Source organism: Bufo bufo, chromosome 7 (assembly GCF_905171765.1).
Source record: "Bufo bufo chromosome 7, aBufBuf1.1, whole genome shotgun sequence".
In the NCBI taxonomy this organism is placed as follows: domain Eukaryota; kingdom Metazoa; phylum Chordata; class Amphibia; order Anura; family Bufonidae; genus Bufo; species Bufo bufo.
Window position 1 is genome coordinate 94,457,345 of NC_053395.1, and position 22,304 is coordinate 94,479,648.

A 22,304-nucleotide genomic window follows, 5' to 3' on the forward strand; every position below is an offset into this window, starting at 1 on the left:
TTGTAGCGATCCTGTAGTTTAGTACAATGAGCTTTGTGTCACGGCTGTATGTGAGCAACAAGAGCATGCACAGAAAATAGAGCTACTGACCGGACCCAAACTAGGGAGGATAAAGGGTGACCCCTGTCAGACCCTCAAAGCTCTCCCTATGCTGCTAAGCCCATGCCCGGATCCAAATGGTGGAAGGAGGCATGCCCGCGTACCTAAGACTGATGACCACTGTAACCCCTACAATAGTGGAAGGGGCACGGCCACCGGTGCCCTGCTCAGTATATGGAGGGAACCGTGGTCGCCTCGGATCCAGTCAGAAAACACACAGATACACAACAATGTTTGCACACTTAGCTGAAGGGGCTGCAGCCGCAGTGAAGACGGATCCAAAGACAGGCTGGCAATATCCGGAGTACTTGCTGCAGCAGAACACAGGTCCAGTGAAAGGATAGCATACAAGGGAAGATACTCAAGCAAGAGCTACAACTCAAATGAGAAATATAATCCACACCTTACAATAGGAGGAGGGGGAATATAAAGGCAGGGAAATCAAACGCAGGAGAAACAGCTGGGAGGAAGGAAACAGAGAACTCCTCCCAGCTCTAGTAGTGACATCATCATAGGGGTGGAGAAACAGAGCTGTGAGAACGTCCCAAAGCTCTGGTAGTGACACTATGATGCTTAATCCTGCTTGCTTGCGTCTTCGGCTTCTGCACGTGGCGAAGCCCCAGCTGGCAGCATTTACTCGTGTCTTAGAAGTCAGAACGGGCTTCCCAAAGTGTTGGTGTGACATCACACATTTACGGCAGCCTCTGGGAACCACAAAAATATCCAACGCATTTTAGAGAACTCGGTCTCCTTCGTCAGGGATACTAGTCCTTCCATATAACATGTTGTTATAGAATTTGCCTCCAGGAACACCCGTTCCATATTAATTATGGTGAATATTGCATCCATGCTCCTCTTTAATTATCGCAAAAATTCCTTTATTAATTTGCCTCCTATGGTATCTAAATCCTAAAAGGCAAATAATTATATTTCCTGATTTAACCCCTCAGGTGCCAAACTATTCAATTCATAGATCCATCTGCTTTCTGTCCTAGACATCTGTTTTACTTAGTCCCCTCACCGTGTATCAGGTTTAACTATTTTAATACCACCAAATGTTGATCCTTTAAAGAGGCCTGCATGAACCTTTCTATAGTGCTTTGACAGGGGATATACTTTTGATATTTTTTTATTATTTTTTGTGTGTTCACTTATTCTAATTTAAAGTGCTCTTTTTGTTCTTCCAACATATATTTTATTGCATGGGCAGTTAATAAAATAAATTACCACTGTTGTGTTGCACGTAATGTGATCCCTAATTTCATGTTTTATGCCCATACTTTCTAGTTCAAAAATTGGGCTAGTTTTTTCCACTTTCTGACATGGTTTGCACATACCACGCGGAAAAAAAGCCTTTCGATTTTTTGTTGTAATTAGTCACTTTTTTCTTTACCCATATTTTTTGTGGTTTTAGTTTTAATTCTAGTGGCAATCATGTTTCCTTCTTATCCTGTTTTAAAATGTCCCAATGTTTTCTACAATTTTCCTAAAAGAGCCTACTTTTTCACTATACTTTGTAATTATAGGTACTTTTACTAAATCCTTTTTTTCTGCATTCCCCTTTGTCCCAGATGTTCTACTTTCATCTAGTTTCATTTGTGTTCTTATTTTTATTATCTAGTAGTACGTTTCTTTGTGTGTGCTTCACTTCATGTTTTATTTTCTCTAATTGGGTGCTATGATAGCCTTTTTGTTAACATTTTTATTCGCCTCCTTTTCATATTGTTCCACTGTAGTGCAGTTCCTGCATAGACGTATGTATTGACTTTTTGGTATGTTTTCTAGCCACCTAGGTAAGTGGCAACTAGTTAATGAAATGTAACTATTACTATCAGTAGGTTTATAATACGTTTTTGTTTGGATCTGGCCATTATCTATGAACATCGTGAGATCTAGAAAATTTACCTCTATCCTACTAAAAGTGGGGGTGAAATGTAGATAAATTCTTTTTTATTCATTTCCTTTAAAAGCACCCGCAATGTTACCTCTCTCTCATCCATAGCGCCATATTGGAAATTAATGATTTATCCATATACACACATAATGATGAGGATGAAGGAGAGGTTCTTAAAAATAAGGAAAACAACCCTGTGCCACTGACTCCTGAGGTGAACATCATAAAGAGGGGTGTTCCGAATAGGAGTGTTAATAATACCCCAATTTTAATCTCAAATAGGTTTGAAGTACTTAACTACACAGATGGAGAAGAAATATCAACAAGAGAAGAACGGGGGGGGGGGGGGAATCTTCAAAGAAGAAAATAATGAAAACAGTCCCCCAAATTTTTTTTAATTTAAGCAAATATGCATTAACAAAGCGGGAAACCCTAAACCCATAAAGAAATGATAACATAATTTGGTTCTGAAAAAATACTATATGAAAAAAAAGTCAATAAACGATAAAAGAAAGCAGGAACAGTCGTCCTTTCCAAGCTGGTCAAATTTAGCTTTTTTGAAGTTTGGTATTTTTGTGCCGTCCTGAAGAAATACTTTTGAATGACAATTGGAAGGTTATTTTATGGTCACTATTTCCTAGGTGTACCCCCAACCTGCACATCTGTTGTTCTGTCAGGTCTATTGGTTAGTACTAAGTCTAGTATAGCTGTCCCTCTTGTCGGGTCCTGAACAAGTTGGGAAAGGTAATTGTCTTTGGTTATTGCCAAGAACCTGTTTTCTTTATGAGAGCTATAGTAGTGTTGAGCGAGCATGCTCGGCTCGAACATCGCTATGCTTGGCACATAGCGGTACTCGGCTGAGTACCGCATGTGCTCGAGCGCAATGCTCAAGTCTCCCTCCCGCACATTTCGCGGCTGCTAAGCAGCCAATAAACGTGCAGGTAAGTACTGCCCTCACTGTAATGCCAGTAGCCATGTTGACTACTGGCATTACAGTAATTGGCTGGCCGAAACGCGTCATCGGGTGCTATCTAGCACCAGATGACGCGTGTTCGGCTCATTCAAAGTCAGGGAGCGCTGAGCATAGGAAGGGACAGAGAGTGTAGGGAGTGTAATTGAATAAAATTTATAGGGAGTGTAATAGGAAGATTTTTATACAAAAAACTTTTCAGAGACCCAAAAGTCCTTTTAAGGACTATTGTGTGTGACAATATATATTTTTAGCGCATCCTGCACAAAATACCGTGTAATAGGCCGCTGCTTACAGTTTAATTATTTGCGCCACATCTCCTGTGTAAATTGTGCGTATCCCTAAAATATCAGTGACATCCACTGCACTTTTTCTGTAGACGGTGTCCGCTGCGAAAGTTAAATTATCCGCGCCACATCTCCTATTTAAAGTGTGCGCATCCCTAAAATATCAGTGACATCCAGTACACTTTTTCTGTAGACACTGCAAACTGTGACATTACCTGCAGTACCTGTCCTGTATAACATTTCCTCATAACAAATACCTTTGTAACTTTTTTTGCACATACACTTCCAAATCCTACGCTACTGTACGTGTGACATACTTTCAATCATATATCACATTTAAAATGAAGAAGGCGAACAGTAAGGGACGGGGAAGTGGCCGTGATGCTGATGGTGGTCCTGGGTGCCCGAAAGTCACCTATAGAAGAAGGGGGGGTACTGTCACTGCCTGCCGTGTGAGAGATCTGAGAAGATCGGATAGACTTTCTCTGTTTCCTTTCTGTTTGTTGTGGGCAGGATCCCACCTCTCCACAGGTTTTGCTTGTTAGCGGTTTAGAGGCTCTATTTAAGTCCGCCTCTTACTGCTGACTTTGCAGTTGATATTTTCCTTCTGGGGTTCTATACTGGTTGTTTGTGGATCCTCTACTTCCCGCTCATCTAAAGCTAAGTCCTTCTGTTTCTCCTTTGTGCGTGTGTTGCTTCTAGGTCTCACGGTGGAAGGTACCGGCTGTCTCATTCTCCGCTCAGTAAGTTAGGGTTTGTGACAGTGTCAGCAGGGGTTTGTTTCCAGCGTATGAGTTTATTCACCCTCAGACTTGCTCATAATGTCAGCAGTCAGGGAGAGGCTCAAGGATTCCCTCCTCCCTAGCTTTGGAGCCTAGTCTGTTTACCTGTTGCTGTTTATTTACTTGGTGTTCCTCTTATCCCCACTTGCAGTGACACTACGTTAGTGGCTCCAACCCCCACTTCTTCTCTTCCGTCTCCTCCTCCACTTCCACCTCCAAATTATCCGCAGCACCAGTCAGTCATCAGTTGGTAGCTGGAAGCAGTGTAGAACTGCAGTGGGGAAGAGGCAACAGGCCGTGCTGAAGCTGATATGCTTAGGGGACAAACAGCACACCACCGCAGAGCTGTGGCAGGGGATAAGAGACCAGACTGAGCTGTGGCTCTCGCCACTCAACATAGAACATAGAACCAGGCATGGTTGTGTCTAATAATGGCCGTAACTTGGTGGCGGTTTTGGAGCTCGGCAAGCTCAGACACATCCCATGCCTAGCCCACGTGTTCAACCTTGAGGTTCAGCGGTTTCTCAAAACCTACCCCAATTTGCCTGAGCTACTGGTGAAGGTGCGCTGCGTGTGTGCACATTTCGCATGTCATCGACAGCTTTAGCCGGTCTGTCAACGCTGCAGCAGCACTTGAAATTGCCAGCTCACCAACTGTCGTGCGACGTGAGCACGCGCTGGAACTCCATGTTCCACATGTTGGCCAGGCTTTGTGAGCAGCAGAGGGCAGTAGTGTAATACCAGCTGCAACATGGTCGTTGCCTTTCCAGTCAGCTTCCGCTATTCACAAGCAACGAGTGGGCATGGATGTCTGACCTCTGTGAGGTTTTAAGAAACTTTGAGGAATCAACACAGATGGTGAGTGGCGATAACGCTATTATCAGCGTAACCATCCCATATTTGTGTCTACTCAAACGCTCGCTGCTCACAATTAAGGACGACGCTTTGCATGTGGAAGAGGTGGAAATGGGGGAAGACATTACACAGGGTGATAGCCAGACCACCAACAGTTCATCTTCTCAGCGTGAATTGGACGATGAAGAGGAGGAGGAGCAGCAGGAGATGGTTGCCTCCGCTACAGAGGGTGGTATCCATGGAAGCTTAATTCCATCTGTTCTGCGTGGGTAGGCAGAAGAGGAGGAAGAGTATGAGGAGATTGAGAGTGATCCTCCTGATAACGACAGCGAAGTCTTGCCTGTTGGTACTCTGGCACTCATGGATGACTTCATGTTAGGCTGCCTTTCCCGCGACCCGAGCATTTTAGACAACACAGATTACTGTTGTTCACCCTTCTCGACCCCCGCTACAAATAGAACTTCTCATCTCTCATTTCCCTGGTGGAGAGGATGAGCAAAACGGTGCAATACCAGAAGATCCTTGTTGAAAAATTGCTCCAAAAATTTCCATCTGACAACGCTGGCGGCAGAGTCCGTAGTTCCTTGGCCAACCAAGGAGGGGAGACAAGGGGAATACACAGCAGTTCCAACAGAGGCAGTGCAACACTCTCCAAATCCTGGGACAGTGTCATGACACCACACCAGCCCCCTCACCCTGATGCGCGGCCTAGTTGTCATGACCGGCGTCACGCAGAGGGAGGGAAATGGGAAGGCCCTGTCCAAGGGAGAGGGAAAGGTGGTGACCCCTGACTCACCTTGAGGCTGGCACCTGACTGCCCTGACGTCCCTAGACGTGTTCCTCACCCGTATGCCGATCACGTGCCTAAACCCTGGCTTTCCCTAAGATGAGCCCTACGTAGTGAACAGGGCGGTGGGATCACTAGTCCGCACCACTGACACTAAAGGAAAACACCAAGGAGAGGACAGACAATACAGACAAAACATATAATCCCAGGTGGGTGACAACAGCAGACAACAAAAGCCCAACAGGGATCCGGAGGGTAACGCTCTGGAACAACAACCAGGGATCACAGCTACTCAGCTCCAGTGGGTCAGTATAGAAGTCCAGGCAGGAAGCTCTACAGTCGTGGCCAAAAGTTTTGAGAATGACACAAATATTAGTTTTCACAAAGTTTGCTGCTAAACTGCTTTTAGATCTTTGTTTCAGTTGTTTCTGTGATGTAGTGAAATATAATTACACGCACCTCATACGTTTCAAAGGCTTTTATCGACAATTACATGACATTTATGCAAAGAGTCAGTATTTGCAGTGCTGGCCCTTCTTTTTCAGGACCTCTGCAATTCGACTGGGCATGCTCTCAATCAACTTCTGGGCCAATTCCTGACTGATAGCAACCCATTCTTTCATAATCACTTCTTGGAGTTTGTCAGAATTAGTGGGTTTTCGTTTGTCCACCCGCCTCTTGAGGATTGACCACAAGTTCTCAATGGGATTAAGATCTGGGGTGTTTCCAGGCCATGGACCCAAAATGTCAACGTTTTGGTCCCCGAGCCACTTAGTTATAACTTTTGCCTTATGGCACGGTGCTCCATCGTGCTGGAAAATGCATTGTTCTTCACCAAACTGTTGTTGGATTGTTGGAAAAAGTTGCTGTTGGAGGGTGTTTTGGTACCATTCTTTATTCATGGCTGTGTTTTTGGGCAAAATTGTGAGTGAGCCCACTCCCTTGGATGAGAAGCAACCCCACACATGAATGGTCTCAGGATGATTTACTGTTGGCATGACACAGGACTGATGGTAGCGCTCACCTTTTCTTCTCCGGACAAGCCTTTTTCCAGATGCCCCAAACAATCGGAAAGAGGCTTCATCGGAGAATATGACTTTGCTCCAGTCCTCAGCAGTCCATTCACCATACTTTCTGCATAAGATCAATCTGTCCCTGATGTTTTTTTTGGAGAGAAGTGGCTTCTTTGCTGACCTTCTTGACACCAGGCCATCTTCCAAAAGTCTTCGCCTCACTGTGCGTGCAGATGCGCTCACACCTGCCTGCTCCCATTCCTGAGCAAGCTCTGCACTGGTGGCACTCCGATCCCGCAGCTGTATACTCTTTAGGAGACGATCCTGGCGCTTGCTGGACTTTCTTGGACGCCCTGAAGCCTTCTTAACAAGAATTGAACCTCTTTCCTTGAAGTTCTTGATGATCCTATAAATTGTTGATTGAGGTGCAATCTTAGTAGCCACAATATCCTTGCCTGTGAAGCCATTTTTATGCAACGCAATGATGGCTGCACGTGTTTCTTTGCAGGTCACCATGGTTAACAATGGAAGAACAATGATTTCAAGCATCACCCTCCTTTTAACATGTCAAGTCTGCCATTTTAACCAAATCAGCCTGACATAATGATCTCCAGCCTTGTGCTCGTCAACATTCTCACCTGAGTTAACAAGACGATTACTGAAATGATCTCAGCAGGTCCTTTAATGACAGCAATGAAATGCAGTGGAAAGTTTTTTTGGGGATTAAGTTAATTTTCATGGCAAAGAAGGACTATGCAATTCATCTGATCACTCTTCATAACATTCTGGAGTATATGCAAATTGCTATTATAAAAACTTAAGCAGCAACTTTTCCAATTTCCAATATTTATGTAATTCTCAAAACTTTTGGCCACGACTGTATATCTGGCAACCAGAGAAGTGGGAGAGGGGAATATAAGGAGGTTGGAAGTGCTGGACAAGAAACAGCTGAGGAGAAGAAGCTACGGATCCCTGAGTGAGCCAAAAAGGGTTGCAAGGCAAACCCAGAAAGCTACCATTAAGAAACAGCACTATCTTTATACATAGAGCGCGCAGCCACCCGCTGCGACTTCCTGACCCCGGGTATAACGGAGTCAGACGTGGCTCTTGACACCCTCGTGACACTAGTGTCACAAGGAGGGAAAATTTTGGAAGATGGTGAAGGAGTACATAGCAGACCATGTCAGCGTCCTCAATGATCCCAATGTGCCTTACAACTACTGGGTGTCCAAGCTGGCTTTGTGGCACGAACTGGCGCTCTACGCCTTGGAGGTGCTGGCCCGCCCTGCCGCCAGCGTTTTGTCTGAGCGGGTATTTAGTGCTGATGGTGGCATTATAACAGATTAGTGTATCTGCCTGTCAACTGAAAATGCTGACAGGTTGACTCTTATAAAAATGAACAAGGCCTGAATTGACCATGAGTTCTCGACTCCACCAGAGGAAAGCGGCTGAACATAAAGGCACTTTAAATGTGTTGTTTATAATGTACTGAATACACTGTATTCCCATGCACCCCTTCCACCACAAACAAGGGTATATGGTTGAATCTTCCTTTTCTCATCCTCCTCTTCCATCATATCAACATGCTTATTCGTCACATATAATGCCCTCGCATATATGCCCTTAGCATATAATGTTTTACAGGGTTAGCTCAGCTGCAGGCCCTCGCATATAATTTTAAAGAGGGTCAGCTCACCAGCAGGCCCTCACCTACAATCGTTTACAGGGTCAGCTCACCTTCAGTCCCTCGCATATAATTTTTTAGAGGGTCAGTTCGCCTGCAGGCCCGCACATAAAATCTTTTACAGGGTCAGCTCACCAGCAGGCCCGCACCTCAAATCTTTTACAGGGTCAGCTCACTTGAAGGCCCTCGCATTTAATTTTTTAGAGGGTCAGCTCAACTGCATGCCCTTGCATATAATGTTTTAAAGGGTCAGCTCACCTGAAGGCCCTTGCATATAATGTTTTAGAGGGTCAGCTCACCAGCAGGCGCGCACCTAAAATATTTGACAGGGTCAGCTCACCTGCAGGCCCTCACCTAATTATACTTAATAGGTAATTTGCGTGCATACTGTCTTGCTTCGTTGTGGTAGCCATAGCTGTTTCTCAGGCTCCCTCTCTGGAATCGAACCATGATTCCCCCGTTACCCATGGTCTACATGGTTTGGGCTTAAAATAACACTGAAAGTTGATAGGGAAGACATCTGAATGGATCGTCGTCGTCACGGGCGATCGTCCCCAGGTTATCTAGAGTCACAAAAGTCCTCGCCCATAATGTTTTAGATGGTCAGATCAGCAGGCCCTTGCTCCAAATGTTTTTGAGGGTCACCAGCAGGCCATCAATCATAATTTTTCAAGGCTGTATATGATGCCCTCCTTTATGTGTAACAAAGGGTGTATTGGAGTGCTGGTTCCTTGTAATTTTTGGCAGCTCTTTCACTTAGTGCATAGGCTTTATGAGTGTAGGAGTCCCACTACCTGAACAATTGTACCACAATGTAAATGAGACCCTCCTTTATGTGATATACAGGTTGTATCGGAATGCCTCTTCCTTGTAATTTGTGGCAGCACTTGCACTTTATATACAAATAAATATACAGGAAAGAATATTTCCTATAAATTTTTCCTCTAAAATCTATTTTTTCTTCGGTTTTGTGCGTAATATTGTCAGTGACGTACTATTCGGACAACATCGTTCCCAGCAGCGACCTTCAAGTACAAGATACATACAGACATTCTCCCCATGCTGTTCAAGAACCATTTCGGTGGTGTTTCCATCAATTTCTGACATTTTCCTATGAACCAGGCACCCTACCCTCTTCAGAGCAGGGGGTACCTGGTTTAATGCTCGGGTTCTCCTATTGACTTCCATTATACTCTGAACATTCCGATGTGTTCGGCCCGAGCCCCTGAGCACTAATGGTGCTCGATCAACACTAATAGTTTCCCAGTCTGTATCTGGATAGTTGAAGTCCCCCATAATAACGATCTCATTATGATTTGCTGCCTCATCTATCTCCTTTTCTGTGGTATATTAGGTGGCTTATAGCAAGCTCCTATCAGTATTTTATTATGGTTTTTGCCTCCATGTATTTGTACTCATAGTGACTCCACATGATCATTTTAGACAAAACTTTACATAAAGACAAACCCCTTCCCCTCTCCGGTTTTGACAATCCTTTCTAAACAGACTGTAACCCTGTACGTTAACCGCTTGGTCATTATTCAGCCATGTCTCAGTTATTCCCACTATATCATAATTCTCCTCAGACAAAACTACTTCCAGTTCACCAGTTTTATTAGTCAGGCTTCTGGCATTAGTATACATACAATTAAGATGTTTTTGTATATTGTTTAGGCAACACATTTCTTTATGAAGTGTTCTAATTCCCCCTTCCACACCTCCCCCAGTTTCATTACCTCGCCCCTGGTCACTGACTGCTCTATTTTCCCCTCCCATGTAATTACCCTCCCCAGTCCCTAGTTTGAACACTCCTTCAACCTTCCAGCCACCTTCCCTATTGAGATACAGTTCATCCCTACGATAGAGCCTGTAATCAACAGATAAGTCGGCCCAGTTCTCCAGGAACCCAAACCCCTTCTTCCTACACCAGTTCTTGAGCCACTTGTTAACCTCCCTAATCTCCCGATGCCTTTCTGATCTGACTCGTGGTACAGGTAGTATTTAGGAAAACAATACCTTTGAGGTTCTTGCCCTAAGCTTGTGACTATAGATGAGCAAATTTTTAAAAAATTCGATTTACCGGTTTGCCGAATTTTTTGAGAAAAATTTAGTTCGATCCGAATAAATTTGCGGTGAATTACGTTAAAAAAACGGCTATTTCCTGGCTGCAGAGAGCCTTCATAGTGGTGTAGAACACTGTACCTTAGTGAAATAATACTGTGAGTCCGTATGACATGCAGACGACAGGCGTCGCACTTAGAATCATTGCACACTTCACTTATTTGGGCAGACATGGGGGCAAAAAACTGACCAAATAACTCAGGTATGAACTCAGCCTTACACGTCAATGTTAGTGCCAAGAAGAAGCGCACTCCTTTTACACCATCAGCTGATTTCACATACCCTGTTCTATTAAACGCTTATACAAGTAGAGCCCCCCGAGTAGAGAGGGTGTCAGCAGTAAGTTTGTGTTGACATAACTGATTATTATATTTTTTTTGTAATAACATTTTATTAGTGTTTCATCAAAGCATGTCATTCCAATAAAATCTTTGACATCATTTTGGTATAAATGCGGTTATAAAAGTACAAATCAACATACATTCCCGGTGATATACATGTATAGGACATATCTCGAGACAAATATACATTTGCATGGATACAATGCATGCTTTCAACAATTTATATCCCCAACCACCCCCCCACCCCCAACTTTTCTCTGGTTGTGCCTCATTATACCTTCCCTCCTACTTTTCTTAACTTCATTCGTTCACTTTCAAGTTCCCTAAAGTCCCTCTTAGATCTTTCATCAGATACCATTCAGTATGCCTAAAATTCTGCATGATCTTCTGTATGTCACTCTCTGACAGATTCTTACTAATAAATGCTTTCCATTTGTTTAACCCCTTAAGGACCGGGCTCATTTTCACCTTAAGGACCAGGCCAAGTGCTAATAACTTTAAAACGCTTTGACTTATCCAGGCCATTCTGAGATTGTTTTTTCGTCACATATTGTACTTCATGACACTGGTAAAATGAAGTCAAAAAAATTATTTTTTTTGCACAAAAAAAAATACCTAATTTACCAAAAATTTGGAAAAATTTGCAAATTTCAAAGTTTCAGTTTCTCTACTTCTGTAATACATAGTAATACCCCAAAAAATTGTGATGACTTTACATTCCCCATATGTCTACTTCATGTGTGAATTGTTTTGGGAATGATATTTTATTTTTTGGGGATGTTATAAGGCTTAGAAGTTTAGAAGCAAATCTTGAAATTCTTCAGAAATTTACAAAAACTAAATTTTTAGGGACCAGTTCAGGTCTGAAGTCGATTTGCGAGGCTTACATAATAGAAACCACCCAAAAATGACCCCATCTAAGAAACTACACCCCTCAAGGTATTCAAAACTGATTTTGCATACATTATTAACCCTTTAGGTGTTGCACAAGAGTTATTGGCAAATGGGGAGGAAATTTGAGAATTTCATTTTTTTGTCTAATTTTTAATTTTAACCCATTTTTTCCACTAACAAAGCAAGGGTTAACAGCCAAACAAGATTGTATCTTTATTGCCCTGACTCTGCCGTTTACAGAAACACCCCATATGTGGCCGTAAACTACTGTACGGCCACACAGCGGGGCGTAGAGGGAAAGGTGCGCCGTATGGTTTTTGGAAGGCTGATTTTTATGGACTGGTTTTTTGACACCATGTCCCATTTGAAGCCCCCTGATGCACCCCTAGAGGAGAAACTCCCTAAAAGTGACCCCATCTAAGAAACTACACCCCTCAAGGTATTCAAAACTGATTTTACATACGTCGTTAACCCTTTAGGTGTTGCACAAGAGTTATTGGCAAATGGGGATGAAATTTGAGAATTTCATTTTTTTGCCTAATTTTCAATTTTAACCCATTTTTTCCACTAACAAAGCAAGGGTTAACAGCCAAACAAGACTGTATCTTTATTGCCCTGACTCTGCTGTTTACAGAAACACCCCATATGTGGCCGTAAACTACTGTACGGGCACACAGTAGGGCGTAGAGTGAAAGGTGCGCCGTTTGGTTTTTGGAAGGCTGATTTTGCTGGACTGTTTTTTTGACACCATGTCCCATTTGAAGCCCCCCTGATGCACCCCTAGAGTAGAAACTCCATAAAAGTGACCCCATCTAAGAAACTACACCCTTCAAGGTATTCAAAACAGATTTTACAAACGTTGTTAACCCTTTAGGTGTTGCACAAGATTTAATGGAAAATAGAGACACAATTTCAAAATTTCAAATTTTTGGCAGATTTTCCATTTTAATATTTTTTTTCCAGTTACAAAGCAAGGGTTAACAGCCAAACAAAACTCATTATTTATGGCCCTGATTCTGTAGTTTACAGAAACACCCCATATGTGGTCGTAAACAGCTGTACAGGCACACGGCAGGGCGCAGAAGGAAAGGAATGCCATACGGTTTTTGGAAGGCAGATTTTGCTGGACTGTTTTTTTTGACACCATGTCCCATTTGAAGCCCCCCTGATGCACCCCTAGAGTGGAAACTCCAAAAAAGTGACTCCATTTTAGAAACTACGGGATAGGGTGGCAGTTTTGTTGGTACTAGTTTAGGGTACATATGATTTTTGGTTGCTCTATATTACACTTTTTGTGCAGCAAGGTAACAAGAAATAGCTTTTTTGGCACGTTTTTTTTTTTTTGTTATTTACAACATTCATCTGACAGGTTAGATCATGGGGTAATTTTATAGAGCAGGTTGTCACGGACGCGGCGATACCTAATATGTATACATTTTTTTTTATTTATGTAAGTTTTATACAATAACTTCATTTTTAAAACCCAAAAAATGTTTTAGTGTCTCCATAGTCTAAGAGCCATAGTTTTTTCAGTTTTTGGGCGATTATCTTGAGTAGGGTCTCATTTTTTGTGGGATGAGATGACGGTTTGATTGGCACTATTTTGGGGTGCATATGACTTTTTGATCGCTTGCTATTACACTTTTTGTGACGTAAGATGGCAAAAAATGGCTTTTTTTACACTGTTTTTATTTTTATTTTTTTACGGTGGTCATCTGAGGGGTTAGGTCATGTGATATTTTTATAGAGCCGGTCGATACGGACGCGGCGATACCTAATATGTATACTTTTTTTTTATTTATGTAAGTTTTACACAATGATTTCATTTTTGAAACAAAAAAAAATCATGTTTTAGTGTTTCCATAGTCTAAGAGCCATAGTTTTTTCAGCTTTTGGGCGATTATCTTGAGTAGGATCTCATTTTTTGCGGGATGAGATGACGGTTTGATTGGTACTATTTTGGCGTACATGCGACTTTTTTGATCACTTTTATTACCTTTTTTGGGAAGTAAGGTGGGCAAAATTTCAATTTTCTCATAGTTTTTATTTTTTTATTTTTATGGCGTTCACCGTGCGGGGAAAGTAACATGACCATTTTATAGATCAGGTCGTTACGGACGCGGCGATACCTAATATGTGTAGTTTATTTTATTTTTTTAATTTTTATTCAGTGATAAATGTTTTTTTTTTATCTTAACGTTTTTCACTTTTTTTTTAATTTTTTTTTGACCCAGACCCGCTTGGTTCTTGAAGATCCAGTGGGTCTGATGTCTGTATAATACAGTACAGTACAATATATATTGTTCTGTACTGTATTTTACTTACACTGAACAGATCTATGCTTTCAGCATAGATCTGTTCAGCACCATGGACAGCAGGACGCCTGAGCAGGTGTCCTGTTGCCATGGGAACCCTCCCCGTCTGCTCAGAACTTCGCAGACGGGGAAGGGTAAGCACGGGGCTGAGGGGGGCTCTCTGGGGGCTCTCTCCCTCTCCATCGGGGGGCTGCAAAGGCACAGCAGCCCCCCGATGGAGAGGGAGGGAGCTCCCTGACCGATGACAGTTAACTTTTTCCATACAGCGGTCCGTACGGACCGCGGTATGGAAAGGGTTAAACGGCTGACATCTGCACAGATGTCAGCCGTTTATACCAGGGTGCCAGCAATGTGCTGGCACCCTGGTATAACCACTAGAAGCCAACGATCATTCATGGGGAGGCGGGCGGGGGATCGCGATCCCGCCTGCCGCACCGCCCGCCTCCCGCAACGCCCCCACCGCCTGCGTTGGCTTCTAGTGGTTATACCAGGGTGCCAGCACATTGCATCAGAAACTGCAAAAAGCGCAGCAAACCGCAGGTCTGAATTGACCTGCGGTTTGCTGCGATCGCCGACACGGGGGGTCACATCACCCCCCCTGGCGTTGTCACAGGATGCCGGCTGAAGGATTTCAGCCGAAATCCCGTTCCGTTTAACCCCTCGGGCGCCGGAATCCCGATTTAAAAGTTAGGACGTACCGGTACATCCTTGGTCCTTAAGGACTCGGGAAATAGGGCGTACCGGTACGTCCTATGTCCTTAAGGGGTTAAGAAATGTGTCGACGTGCTATTCTTGTGCGATTCTGCTTCCAGTTGATCCATCAACAAGAAATGTTTCATCTGGCCCACAAATTCAGCCATAGACGGAGTCTCCCGATCTAGCCACTTATTGAGTAGGCACCTCAACGCTACTAATAATGATCCATCCACCAATCTTGGTACCCTTAAATTATCCTCATACACATGAAAGAGCACCACTTGTGGTGCACAACCCAAATCAACATTCCATATTTGTTTAATCCATGTGAGCACCTCCTTCCAAAACGCTTGTGTCTTTTGACACTGCCACACACAGTGGTCTAGATTTGCTTTTGGCACTTTACACTTCGGGCACATCACCAATCTATTAGGATAGGTACTGTTTTGAGGTACAGTACAGACCAAAAGTTCGGACACACCTTCTCATTCAAAGAGTTTTCTTTATTTTCATGACTATGAAAATTGTAGATTCACACTGAAGGCATCAAAACTATGAATTAACACATGTGGAATTATATACATAACAAACAAGTGTGAAACAACTGAAAATATGTCATATTCTAGGTTCTTCAAAGTAGCCACCTTTTGCTTTGATTACTGCTTTGCACACTCTTGGCATTCTCTTGATGAGCTTCAAGAGGTAGTCCCCTGAAATGGTTTTCACTTCACAGGTGTGCCCTGTCAGGTTTAATAAGTGGGATTTCTTGCCTTATAAATGGGGTTGGGACCATCAGTGGCGTTGAGGAGAAGTCAGGTGGATACACAGCTGATAGTCCTACTGAATAGACTGTTAGAATTTGTATTATGGCAAGAAAAAAGCAGCTAAGTAAAGAAAAACGAGTGGCCATCATTACTTTAAGAAATGAAGGTCAGTCAGTCAGCCGAAAAATTGGGAAAACTTTGAAAGTAAGGGCTATTTGACCATGAAGGAGAGTGATGGGGTGCTGCGCCAGATGACCTGGCCTCCACAGTCACCGGACCTGAACCCAATCGAGATGGTTTGGGGTGAGCTGGACCACAGAGTAAAGGCAAAAGGGCCAACAAGTGCTAAGCATCTCTGGGAACTCCTTCAAGACTGTTGGAAGACCATTTCAGGGGACTACCTCTTGAAGCTCATCAAGAGAATGCCAAGAGTGTGCAGAGCAGTAATCAAAGCAAAAGGTGGCTTCTTTGAAGAACCTAGAATATGACATATTTTCAGTTGTTTCACACTTGTTTGTTATGTATATAATTCCACATGTGTTAATTCATAGTTTTGATGCCTTCATAGTCATGAAAATAAAGAAAACTCTTTGAATGAGAAGGTGTGTCCAAACTTTTGGTCTGTACTGTATATTAAAGGCATATATGGCCCTGTGGAGTAGCTTGAAATGGCTTTCCCTCCATCTTTCACACGTCACCGCTTTCCTCACTCTCATCCATCCATCTACCATCTTATCCCTCCATTCTGATGTTCCTAGGAGCGCCTCCCAATGCTGAAACAACTTGGCCTCCGTTCTCTTATCCTCCCTATCTCTAATCTCCCTATACACTTCAGATAGGGATATTTTGCGTTCCCTATTTTTCAATAAGTTATCTAATTGATTCACGACATATTCATTTTTTAAGTCCTTCAGTCTATTTTTGCAAAAATGCATTACCTGCATATAGGAAAGAACTTGATCTCCAGGGAGAGCATACTTGTCTTGCATCTCGCCAAATGTCAAGTATCTAGACTCTTTGTCATGTATTACCTGTCGCATAGTATTTATTCCCTTATGTATCCAGATTTTGAACAGTTTATTAGTCTTTCCTGGTTCAAACTCTGGATGCCCAAATAACATCATATGCTTAGATGCTAAGAAGGATAAACCATATGCTTTTCTCATTTCTTTCCATGTAACTACTGAGTTCTTCAAATCTGGATGTAATAATGCCAATCTGGAGTGTAAGAGTCCCCCTAAGTTATGGCCTTTTGCTAACTCCCTATCTAAGGCCACATTCGAGTAGTGTGCAGTTTGGTTAATCCAGTCTCTACAGTGTCGAAATATCCCTGCAAGGTTATACCTCCTTATGTCTGGAAATTGTACTCCTCCCGCCTTCTGTGCCCTCCATAACGTTTTCATACCAATGCGTGCCCTTTTCCCTGACCATATAAAATCTGTGAAGGCTTTATTGAGTGCCATTATATTCTTGTGGCGTAATAGAATCGGTATTGTTTGCATCGGATACAGCAATTTTGGAAAGCTTATCATCTTTATTAAATGGCATTTCCCTAATAGTGATAGGGGTAAGTTCCTCCATCTACCTAACTCCTGCTGGATTTTACGAATTAAAGGTGAGTAGTTAAGAGTGTACAGGGAGTGAGGGGACTTACCTATTTTTATTCCGAGGTATGTAATATAATCCTTTGCTACTTTGACTGGAACCTGGTGCAAATCGACTGACTTCCTCCCTGTTTGTCCCCTTAGGAATAATAGCTCACACTTAGCAATATTTACTTTAAAACCCGAATACTCCCCAATTTCGGTTAGTGCTCCAAATATTTTTGTTAAATCTCTTTGAGGATTAGCTAGAAACATTATAATATCGTCTGCGAACAAGGACGGTATGAACCATTTTTGTTCCTATTGTGATTCCTTCAAATACCTCTTTTGAATCCAGATATCTCGCTAATGGCTCCAATGCGATGTTGAACAGTAACGGTGACAGGGGGCATCCCTGTCTTGTACCTTTTAATAACAGGAAGGGACTAGACAAAAATCCTGGCATAGCTATTCGTGCCCTTGGGTCAGTATACAACGCCCTCAGGAATACTCTAAATACTCCCGTGATCCCCATTTTTTCCAGCACTGCCGTCAGCCAATCCCACCTCACATTGTCGAAAGCCTTTTCGGCATCAATGGTCAACAGAGCTGGATCTGCCAAGTCAGGCATCTTGCGATAAGAGTAATCCAGTATCGTCAGTACCTTTCGTATATTAAATACGGCTGACCTTCCCTTGACAAATACAACCTGTGAAAAACCAATCAAATTTGGTAAAATATTGGTATTGGCTAGTCTGTCTGCCATGATTTTGGATAGGATTTTCTGATCCACGTTTATGAGAGATATAGGTCGCTAGGATGCCGGCAGCGCTGGATCTTTCTCTGGCTTCGGTAACAGCCGAATATACGCCGTATTGTCCGTCAATGTCGTTTGTTCCCCCTTCAGTATATTATTATATTGTTTCATCAATAACTGAGCGACATCTTTCCCTAACATCTTGTAAAATTCGCCTGTGTAGCCATCAGGCCCAGGAGCCTTTCCCGATTTTAAAGACTTTATCGTCCGTGAGACGATAAATGCGTCCTGTGAGATTACCCTATTTAAGTCCTCTAGTTGTTCTGCCGTTACTCGTGGTAGGGAAATTCTATCTAACAAAGTATTTGTCAGTGGTCGTGTCATATCCTCTCTGGAATACAAGTTTTGGTAATACATTCTAAAAATTTCTAGAACTCATTCCGGAGCCGTCTGTAACTGGCCTAACCTGTTTTTCAAAGAGGGTATGCACAGTTGCTCCCTGGGACCTCTTGATAACCTTGCCAAGATTCTACCGGCTTTGTTACCATATTTAAAAAACACAGATTCCTTCTTATTTCTATGCATCTCTTCCCACCTAGCATACCAGAGGTCATAATCCTTCTTTGCCAATTGCCAGGCTTGCTTACGCTCTGCTGTGCCATCAGTCAAGAAAGCTGTGTACGCTTTTCGTAATGCGTCTGTGGACTCGTCCCCTTTCTGCTTCGTTTTCCTTTTAATAGCACACACATGAGATATTATTCTACCTCTTAACACCGCTTTAGCGGTATCCCACAGTAAAGACGGGTTGTCTACATGCCCCTCGTTGTCACTCATATATTCTAGGAACCATGCATTCACTAGTTCTTGGAAATTTTCATTACTTGCTAAGTACGCTGGGAAACGCCATATGTAGTCTGTACCTTTCTGAACCTTGTCATACAGTTCCACCTGGACTGGGCAGTGATCCGAGATGACCATATCTAGTATAGTAGTGGATCGGGTTTGAGGAATCAGGTCTGAGGAAACCAGAATATAATCTATCCTAGACCACAAATCATGTGGCGTAGAATAGAAGGTATATTCCCTCCCCTCTGGGTTATTTCTCCTCCAAGCATCCACTAGACCAGGCATGGCCAACCTGAGGCTCTCCAGCTGTTGTAAAACTACAACTCCCACTATGTCCTGCTGTAGGCTGATAGCTGTAGGTAGCCTGGGCATGCTGGGAGTTGTAGTTTTGCAACAGCTGGAGAGCCTCAGGTTGGCCATCCCTGCACTAGACCATTATTTTTCATAAATCTGTCTAAAGTCCTGCCTCGTGAACTTTGAGATACACTCCCTCCATGAGAGGTTTTCCTATCTTCCTTACAATCCACTACTACATTCATGTCTCCACCTACTATCATGCTTCTCGTTGCTTCTCCACTCACCATCCGGCTTATGGAGTTAAAAAAAGAGCTATTCTCTCCGTTGGGACCATATATATTATAAATACATATCTGTTTGCCTTGATACGATATGATCACCCTCTGCCACCTCCCTTCTGTATCCGCAATATGGTCTATCATCTGAAATTAAAAATTTTTGTGAAACAGGATCAGAGTCCCCGCTTTCTGTCCCTGTGCAGGTGACCCCAGTGCTTTTCCTACCCACATCTTTTCCATGCGTGTGAAATCTTCCCCCAACAAGTGCGTTTCCTGCAATAGTACTATGTCTGGTTTACATCTTTTCAGGTGATGAAGGATCATATTTCGTTTTGAGGGAGATCGTAGCCCTTTAACGTTCCAAGAGACCACACGCATTAGGGTTCCAACACATGGAAAAGATGTCCGTGAAAAGCATGAGCGCACAACCAGAGAATAACCTGAACCCCACCCCAAAACACATAACTGAACATATAATATACACTGCGTGCAGAATTATTAGGCAAATGAGTATTTTGACCACATCATCCTCTTTATGCATGTTGTCTTACTCCAAGCTGTATAGGCTCGAAAGCCTACTACCAATTAAGCATATTAGGTGATGTGCATCTCTGTAATGAGAAGGGGTGTGGTCTAATGACATCAACACCCTATATTAGGTGTGCATAATTATTAGGCAACTTCCTTTCCTTTGGCAAAATGGGTCAAAAGAAGGACTTGACACGCTCAGAAAAGTCAAAAATAGTGAGATATCTTGCAGAGGGATGCAGCACTCTTAAAATTGCAAAGCTTCTGAAGCGTGATCATCGAACAATCAAGCGTTTCATTCAAAATAGTCAACAGGGGAGCAAGAAGCGTGTGGAAAAACCAAGGCGCAAAATAACTGCCCATGAACTGAGAAAAGTCAAGCGTGCAGCTGCCAAGATGCCACTTGCCACCAGTTTGGCCATATTTCAGAGCTGCAACATCACTGGAGTGCCCAAAAGCACAAGGTGTGCAATACTCAGAGACATGGCCAAGGTAAGAAAGGCTGAAAGACGACCACCACTGAACAAGACACACAAGCTGAAACGTCAAGACTGGGCCAAGAAATATCTCAAGACTGATTTTTCTAAGGTTTTATGGACTGATGAAATGAGAGTGAGTCTTGATGGGCCAGATGGATGGGCCCGTGGCTGGATTGGTAAAGGGCAGAGAGCTCCAGTCCGACTCAGACGCCAGCAAGGTGGAGGTGGAGTACTGGTTTGGGCTGGTATCATCAAAGATGAGCTTGTGGGGCCTTTTCGGGTTGAGGATGGAGTCAAGCTCAACTCCCAGTCCTACTGCCAGTTTCTGGAAGACACCTTCTTCAAGCAGTGGTACAGGAAGAAGTCTGCATCCTTCAAGAAAAACATGATTTTCATGCAGGACAATGCTCCATCACACGCGTCCAAGTACTCCACAGCGTGGCTGGCAAGAAAGGGTATAAAATAAGAAAATCTAATGACATGGCCTCCTTGTTCACCTGATCTGAACCCCATTGAGAACCTGTGGTCCATCATCAAATGTGAGATTTACAAGGAGGGAAAACAGTACACCTCTCTGAACAGTGTCTGGGAGGCTGTGGTTGCTGCTGCACGCAATGTTGATGGTGAACAGATCAAAACACTGACAGAATCCATGGATGGCAGGCTTTTGAGTGTCCTTGCAAAGAGAGGTGGCTATATTGGTCACTGATTTGTTTTTGTTTTGTTTTTGAATGTCAGAAATGTATATTTGTGAATGTTGAGATGTTATATTGGTTTCACTGGTAAAAATAAATAATTGAAATGGGTATATATTTGTTTTTTGTTAAGTTGCCTAATAATTATGCACAGTAATAGTCACCTGCACACACAGATATCCCCCTAAAATAGCTAAAACTAAAAACAAACTAAAAACTACTTCCAAAAATATTCAGCTTTGATATTAATGAGTTTTTTGGGTTCATTGAGAACATGGTTGTTGTTCAATAATAAAATTAATCCTCAAAAATACAACTTGCCTAATAATTCTGCACTCCCTGTATGCAGGACATGAATTTGATTGGTTCAAGCAAATTCGACTTCAATCCCAAATCTGCTCCTTTCTCCCTCTGGGCTTCTCTTTTTTCCCACCTAGCAGCAGCAATATCTAACATAATTATCAGTTTGCCCGCCCCCCCCACCCCCGACCAGTATAATCCCCAAGTAAGCCTTATCCCAGGACCCCCTTGTAACCAACATTAAATGAATGCATACCCCAAACATAGGCATTATTCCAACAAACTTGGGTGACCCCTAGGCTTAATGTCCACCCTTTCAGCCACAATTACCAACATCTCCTGTAAGTCCCTTGCGCCAGCGAAAGGCACTTCGTAATCTGCTCAATCCTCCGCCCAATCACGATTTTCAACTGGTTCGTGTGATGCGGACCTCTCCACATGATCCCTGAAGCGTTTCATCTGTGGGGACCAATCTGGCCGCTCTTGGAACTCTTTCTTCTTCCCCGCCATTCCATTCCAGGAGGAGTCCATCTTGTCTACCTGCAGTTGAAGTACTTTCATCACTTCTTCTTGGGATTCAAAAGTGTCCGTGCTACCATTGGCATTGTAAATCCGCAGAATCGCCGGATACATTAAAGCAAATCTGGTGCTGCGTTGGTATAGTTCAGAGCAAACTTTAGAAAAGGCTCTCCTTCGCTTGGCCACGTCCGCGGAGTAATCTCCAAATATAAGGAGCCTAGCGCCTTTCCATTCAAGGCTGCCCGATCTTCTTTTGAATTGACGCAAAATATTCACTTTGTCTTGAAAATTAAAATATTTAACAATGACCTGCCTGGGTCGAGTGTCCATCCTTTTGTCTCTATAGTTGTCTTTGCTTATCACTCTATGCGCCCTGTATTGTGGAGAGGCCCACTCTATGCGCCCTCTCCACAATACATTCCTCAGGTATTCCTAGTAATTCAGGAAGCACCGACTCACAAAAATTCAGCAAGTCCTTTGCCGGAACCTCCTCTGAGACTCCTACAATCCTTAGATTGTT

General features: G+C 43.1%; 1 protein-coding gene across 1 annotated transcript in view; it reads left to right on the plus strand.

Moving 5' to 3' along the window:
* RFTN2 (raftlin family member 2) overlaps positions 1–22,304 on the plus strand; it is a 262,138-nt gene that overhangs the window by 201,138 nt on the left and 38,696 nt on the right. The gene's annotated exons all lie outside the window — the stretch shown is intronic.